Here is an 8,150-nt window from a genome sequence, read left to right as displayed (position 1 = left end):
AGGATTAACCTAGGGGCACCACCTGCAGTGTTGCAGGACCTAATCTGAATCACCTTTAGTCTAATCTGAAAGGGGAGAGTTCTTACACCTTAGACAATAGTTCACCACAATCCTCACAAAGTCACTCTGAAACAGTTGAATTCTAATAAAAGTTGACAATATTTATTATATATAAAATAAAAGAGAGGGATTGGCAATACAGTCAATGAATTCAAGTTATAAATGAGTTATATTCTAAACATTTCAATGCATGGTCGCTAAGTGTGAGGTAGGGATATTTATCTGCATCGAAAGTGTAAAGCACCGGATGAACACTAGAGGGAGGCAGAGTGTGTGTGTGTGTGTGTGTGTGTGTGTGGGGGATTGGTCTCTCCTCAAAATGGCCGACCCGGAAGGACCGACTAGACACAAAATGGAGGATAAGGGAGTGTGCTTTCGGGCCAAAATGGCGATCGACCCAAAATGGAGACTAAGGGAGTGTGTTCTTGGGCCAAAATGGCGATCGGCACAAAATGGGGACTAAGGGAGTGTGTTCTCGGCACAAAATGGCGGTTAGCCGACTAGTAGCTATGTGTGTGAGTATTTATAGAGGAAGGGTCCGTTCACGCGCTTAAGCACGTGCCCGTGAGGGAGAAAATAACACCGTCTAGATGAAAACAGGGCCGCGAGGCTCTTACTTCGCCACGATTAGTTAATCGACTTTGAATTGGCGAAACAAGTTCCTCTCGGCTCGTTTGGCTATACTAGATCCACTCCGTGGATCGGTGAAGAAGTAAATGGCTAGCGTCTAAACACTCGGATTCAGTAATGCATGTATAAAACACAGTCACAGTCAGACATAAACAGTCACAGATTCATTTACAGTATCATATCAGTCAATCATGTATATCTATAGATATATATCATCTAACTCTAAACATTTCTAAGCCCGGACGTGAGTGATCAATTCAGTCTCTTACTTGGCTTGTTCGCTCCGCTCTGCAAACACGGAGGCAGTGGTCTGTTACGGTCGGACTCGCAAGGTTCCTCCAGCGGGGAGGAGGGGTGCTCGTGTAGCGGGCGGCCGCTTGTCCCGAAGAGGAAGAAGCGGAGGAAGGAGCGGGGGTTTGAGAATAGGCAGTCGGTCTCAGCTGGCCACGCTGGGTTCTTGCATCTGCTGTCGTCTCAGTGGAGGAAAGGGGGAATCTCACAGCTCGCTTCTTCGGGTTGAGGGCACTCGCCTGGTCTTAGGCGATGCGGGTCGGTTTCAGGATATCGTCAGGCCTGGTTGCGGCCTTGGCTGCTCGGGTTCGGGCAGGGGGGAAGGGCGGTTTGTCTCGGGATACAAACGCACGTCCTGTCGCGACGATTAGTCACTTAGAACTGAAGTTTTCAGGCTTCAAACCTGTATATGTTTTGGGGTGCAGGGCGTGTCTTTGCTGTGGTTTAGGCATACCGATTGGTTCCCCTTATCTCGCTGCTGTGGGACAAAGGAATCGGCTCGCTCTCCTGTGGTTTTTATCACGGGTGTGGTATTCAAATTGGCCCAAATGGCCAGTTATGTGGGGGTTGGGTGCTCCCACTGTCTCCACCAGGACCAGCCAGTATTCAAACAACATGTCTCTCATTCAATGTCAGTGTTCGTTCAACATGTCTTTCATTCAAATCACTGTTAATTCAATATCAATGTTAATTCAATATCAATATCAATACTCCTTCAATATGTCTGGCCCAACAAATGTGTGCTAAAAAAATAACATAGGTATACACAGTTCCTTTAGATTTAACTTTGTAGGTATAGAAATCATGATGAATTTCTGGATTTTTAATATAAATTAGACTTTTCTATGTAGGACATGTTTTGTCCCGACTCTCAAGAATCAGTGATATATATATATATATATATATATATATATATATATATATATATATATATATATATATATATATATAGAAGATGTAGTGTGCAATATGTCGGGTTATGGCATATTGCACAGTGAAGCCTGGCCTCCCCTTTGCCAGGCACATCTATCAGATGTATGTTTGCACTATATTGAACTCTGGCGCCCCCTAGCCAGTGACGCCTGGGAATAGACTAGGTGACAACCAAGAATAGTTTGGTGGAGAAAAAAAAAGAAAAAAGAAAAAAAAAAAATAGTTTGGTGACTACTGGAATGTCAGTTGACAGGCCGGAAAGAGACGGCACCCGGTACAGGTTGGGTTAGCAACCCAGTCTGGTTCTTTCGTGAGGAAGAAATCCAAAAACGCCACGGTGAGTCTACTGAAAAACTGTGCAAGCACCAACGTAATCCAGGATGGATGGGTGTTATGGTTTTTCCTAGTGGATCAGGAAATCCTCTCAACCATTCATCCCCCGGAAGTGTGAATTGCTCGTCGCAGAACTATGACGTGCAGCGCGCAGGCCTGTGTCTCTAGGCGCCCCCCCTGCGGCCCGGGAGGATGCAGACCTGGTGAGATGAAGGAGAGGCTCGGCCGGGAGAACCACAGTGCCTCGACTCTCCATGCACTGATGTTCTGGTCCCTGTGCCACAGCAGCGGATTGGGGTTTCTTGGACCCGTCCGCTAGCAACATTGCAGAGGAAGATTAAGTGGTCAGATCCGTGAGTGGCTGCTGCTGATACAAGCCGAGGTGTAATTAGCCTCAGCTGGGTCACCTGGGCGAGTGTGTATGATCGATGTTGTGAGACCAAACACCCAACGACCCCAGGTTACATCACTGATGATGTATCCCAGTTGCATTTAGAAGATCGTAGTGTGCAATATGTCGGGTTATGGCATATTGCACAGTGAAGCCTGGCCTCCACCTTGCCAGGCACATCTATCAGATGTATGTTTGCACTGTATATATATACAGTATATATATATATATATATATATATATATATATATATATTATGCTTTAATTGTTTATATGCTTTAATTGTTAAATTGTTTGTTTTATCTATTTATTCATTTATTCCTATTTAATTTGGGCCCTACCCATGTATCTGATGGTGGCGTTGGATTCATGGTATAATATATATCAGGGTAGGAAATTAACTTTTTTTAAACAAGGGCTATTTTTGCCCCTGTGAAATATATTTCGGGGGCATTTTTGGATCATTTCCAAGGCAATTTTATCAAATGTTGGGAAATACCTTAGTTGCACCTATGTAGCCTGACAGACCAATCAGTGACTCTTATCCAAGCATATTTTATTTCGAAAAGTTAATAAACGCAGAGGCGTAATTAGCCTCGGCTGGGTCACCTGGGCGAGTGTGTATGATGTTGTGAGACCCGAAACACCCAACGACCCCAGGTTACATCACTGATGATGTATCCCAGTTGCATTTAGAAGATGTAGTGTGCAATATGTCGGGTTATGGCATATTGCACAGTGAAGCCTGGCCCCCCCTTTGCCAGGCACATCAGATGTATGTTTGCACTATATATATATATATATATATATATATATATATATATATATATATATATATATATATATATATATATATATATATATGTGTGTGTGTGTGTGTGTGTGTGTGTGTGTGTGTGTGTGTGTGTGTGTGTGTGTGTGTGTGTAGATCAATAGCCTTTAATTAAAATAACTGACCTGAAACTGAAACGCCACTCATCTCAAACTAACACAAACAATTCCTTAGTAATTGCTGTCACCCAAACCTGATAGTGTGCTGTTAATTCAGGATGGGCTGGGGGCGTGGCTTGTAGCCTATACTTGTTAATAATTGTCCAGAGGTAAACACCATACATCGCAAATTGACAAAATGCTTCTTACTAATAGGACCTATGATGGACTGCATTTATGACCCTCTACTATGACCCTCGATTCCTAGGGTGGAGACTCTGGAGATGATGCGCCGCCTGTCGTCTTCTCCCCACTGTTGTCCCACTGATGTGACTGATGACATCACAATTGATCGAGCGGCATCACTGATGACATCACAATCGTGACTGAACAAGACCACCAACCACAGACAGACAGCCACCCACTTAGCCAATTTTAACCAAGATTATTGCTTATTGTTGTCTCTTTTCAAATTTATATTATTATTGCTCTGTGTGCTTTTGCTATCTTATGCTATGTTTCATACTCATTGCGTGTTGCTTTTGCTATATTCATGTCCTGTGGAGCCTCCTGGCCTGAGAATTTCACAAGAGTGTAACTGGAGTGACAATAAAATCTTGAAAGCCCTGCAGAAAGCTTGATGTTGACCAGTGTTGGCAAGTTACTTTCAAAATGTAATATACTACATATTACTAGTTACTTTCATTTGAAAGTAATACGTTACTTTACAATAATACTTTCTGTGTAGAGTAACTCGTTACTTATTACACTACGTTTGCATTACTTTTACCGAAACAACAGCAGCAGCAGAATGACATTGCCGCCCCGGAACCAACCCGAAAAATAATTTCAACAGCCTTGAAATCCGTGTAAACAATCCAAAATTCGAAATGTTATTCTTTTTCTTTGTTATTGTCATCTATAGTGGTTATTTGCATAAAAACACACAGTTTGATTAGAAAATGATTATATCTTTTTTAAATGTGTGCTTTCATTTAATCAAATGTAACTCAATTTGTAACTTGAGTTACTTGACAAAGTAACTGGTATAATATTACTGAAATCCTATAAGTAATAATTTATATTACTGAGTTACTGCTAAAAGTAATATATTACATGTAATATGTTACTTTTGTAATGAGTTACCCCCAACACTGATGTTGACCAATGCCCACCCTATACATTCAGAGTTCTAGACTGAAAGCCCTGCAGAAAGCCTATGCCATCCTTCTTGATGTGACAACCCCATACATTCAGAGTTCTAGACTCTCCCTCAGGTTCCTGTTGAAGACACTGAGGATTAACACAGAGGGAAACACTCCTTTGTTGCTAAATAGATACACGCTCACACTTTGCTGTAGTAATGCTTTACTGTAATGCACTGTACTTTCCCCTAGACTACAACGCACTGCATTATTTTAACTTTTGTATTGTTTTTGTGTTGTTCTTTGTGCTGTTTATTGCTGTGCCGCTTTGGGTCAAACAAATTGTGCTCTTGGATCATAATAAAGTTGACCTGAACTGAACTTGCACTGGTTTTTAACCTGCTATGGAGCCAGATCAGTGTTTGTCAGCCAGCATAGTTCAATACAATGAGTGATGAAAAGTTTAGACAAGCTCAGCTAGCTACTTGGCAGAAGATGTATTGAAATAACTTACAGTACTTACACTCAGGGGTGTAGTGGTAAATACAGAGGTGGGTAAGCTATCCAAGGTGAGTAGTTTACCCACCTTGTGTCCCTTCATTGTTTTATATAGGTGATCTGAAAATAGGTGAGTAAACTATCTGCATCATTTCAAAGAGGTGGATAAACTGCGTTTACTTGCGTTTACCCTCCACTACACCCCTGCTTACACTGATGTGCTGATGTGCCTTAGTTGCTGTGTCAACCAAACCTGATACGCAGCATACTTTTTATTCAGGAGGGGGAGGGGGGGGGGGGGGCATCATAGGTTACAGTGTTTCCCAAAAGGTGGGTCAGAACCCACAGGTGTGTCGCACGAGATTTGATTTGGGTCACCAAATAAATGTGCAGAATTTCTTCCACACTGTTTTATTTAAATTGTGGATATTGTTTCACTGATGAGAAATCTAAATGCATTTATTTGGTCTCATTTATAAAATATTTGTGAAATGTTATACAGCTAGACAGATAGCTACACTACGAAGTTACGGATGCTGAAACTTTATACAGCTTTACTTTATACATCGTGTGTGCATGCGCACGCACACACACGGTTTCAGGTGTGTGTGTGCGCGCGTGGTTTCAGGTGTGTGTGTGTGTGTGTGTTCGCGCATGGTTTCCGGTGTGTGTGTTCGCGCGTGGTTTCAGGTGTGTGTGCTCGCGTGGTTTCAGGGGTGTGTGTTCGAGCATGGTTTCATGTGTGTGTGTGCGTGTTCGCGCATGGTTTCCGGTGTGTGTGTGTGTTTGCATGTGCGCGCACACACGTGGTTTCAGGTGTGTGTGTGCGCGCGTGGTTTCAGGTGTGTGTGTGTGTGTGTTCGTGCATGGTTTCCGGTGTGTGTGTTCGCGCGTGGTTTCAGGGGTGTGTGTGTCATTTCAGGTGTGTGTGTAGTACGCGCATGTGTGGTTTCAGGTGTGTTTGTGGCAAGGTGACCTAGTTGGTTCTCATGAGAGAGAGGTTGAGTCAACAAGCTAGCAACCAACACACACACACACATACACACACACACACACACACACACACACACACACACACACACACACACACACACCTTCCCCTCAATGAATGAATGAATGAATGAATTTATTTGGTGATAGGATAAAAAGAACAAAGAAGAGGACCAAATGTCAAACATAAGTTAAGAACAAACATCACAGGAAATCACAGAGGATAAAACACAATAAAGCCCTAGGGCTTATTTCCATTGTGGTCCCCATATGTAATTAAAAACAAATTGTTAATAACAAAACATAGAACACTGATTAAAACAGAAATACGATGCAGCAGCAGTGTGTAAGGCGAGTGCAGTTCCATTAACTTGCATTAAAATAAATTAATACAAGATAAAAAGCAACATAGCATCAGGGGGGTGAACAAATCAGTTAAAAATAAAATAAAAAATAAAATAAAATAATAAAAACTATTAAAACAATATAAAACTAATAAAAAAATAAAATTCATTCATAACTCAAAACAGAGTTAAAGTGGTTGAAATGTGTCCCTGTGAAATGGCTCAGCCCTCACAGACCCTGATACGTGTCAGTAGATGGACAGACGGACGGACAGACGGAGGGAGGGACAGACAGACAGACAGGCAGACAGACAGGCAGGCAGGCAGACAGGCAGACAGGCAGGCAGACAGACAGGCAGGCAGGCAGGCAGGCAGACAGACAGACAGACAGAGAGGCAGGCAGGCAGGCAGGCAGGCAGACAGACAGGCAGGCAGGCAGGCAGACAGGCAGGCAGGCAGACAGACAGACAGGCAGGCAGGCAGGCAGGCAGGCAGGCAGACAGACAGACAGACAGACAGGCTTGCAGGCAGGCAGGCAGGCATGCAGACAGGCAGGCAGACAGACAGACAGGCAGGCAGGCAGACAGACAGGCAGGCAGGCAGGCAGACAGACAGACAGACAGGCAGGCAGACAGACAGACAGGCAGGCAGGCAGGCAGACAGACAGACAGACAGACAGGCAGGCAGGCAGACAGACAGACAGACAGACAGACAGACAGACAGACAGACAGAGATCAGATCTCTGTATCCATCAAGGCGGAAATGCAACATGGAAATGGACTCTGCACAAATCATCAGCATGACACTCAGCATGGGGTGAGTAGATACTGACTGAATTTAACTTTTTTGATGCTGTGTTTGACCTCTGCTCATGTTGTGATGACATGGGCAGCAGGGGGAGCTGTGGTCAACACAACTCACTGAACAGGAATATATATATATATATATATATATATATATATATATATATATATATATATATATATATATATATATATATATATATATATATACATTATATGCTTTAATTGTTAATATATATGCTTTAATTGTTAAATTGTTTGTTTTATCTATTTATTTATTTATTTATTCCTATTTAATTTGGGCCGTACCCTTGTATCTGATGGTGGCGTTGGATTCATGGTATATGTATATTATATCAGGGTAGGAAATTAACTTTTTTAAACAAGGGCTATTTTTGCCCCTGTGAAATATATTTCGGGGGCATTTTTGGATCATTTCCAAGGCAATTTTATCAAATGTTGGGAAATACCTTAGTTGCACCTATGTAGCATGACAGACCAATCAGTGACTCTTATCCAAGCATATTTTATTTCGAAAAGTTCATAAACAATCACAGTTAAAGATCCTTATTTCCTATCTCAACAACACTGTTGATTGTCTGGCATGTTATTAATGTACTTGGCAAAAACATGAGTGAACTATCTGCCCTTTAACGGCGCAACATTGGCATGTGGCCTTGTGCCACATCATGCCAGGGCACAAAGGCAATTGCTCTGACATCGTGAAGAGCGATTTTTCTGAAATGTGTGTTAAAATGATTCAATCACACATCCTTTGCATAGGGCAGGGTATATTAAACTG

General features: G+C 42.4%; 1 protein-coding gene across 1 annotated transcript in view; it reads right to left on the bottom strand.

Annotated features, from left to right (window-relative positions):
• LOC310777977 (myosin light chain kinase, smooth muscle-like) overlaps positions 1 to 8,150 on the bottom strand; it is a gene marked incomplete at both ends in the record, with an annotated part of 130,041 nt that overhangs the window by 100,439 nt on the left and 21,452 nt on the right. The window lies entirely within an intron of this gene.

Source organism: Poromitra crassiceps (assembly GCF_964638095.1).
Source record: "Poromitra crassiceps genome assembly, chromosome: 6".
Classification (NCBI taxonomy): Eukaryota; Metazoa; Chordata; class Actinopteri; order Beryciformes; family Melamphaidae; genus Poromitra; species Poromitra crassiceps.
Note: the sequence above shows the minus strand (reverse complement) of the source record. Positions and strands in the feature narration are given on the sequence as shown.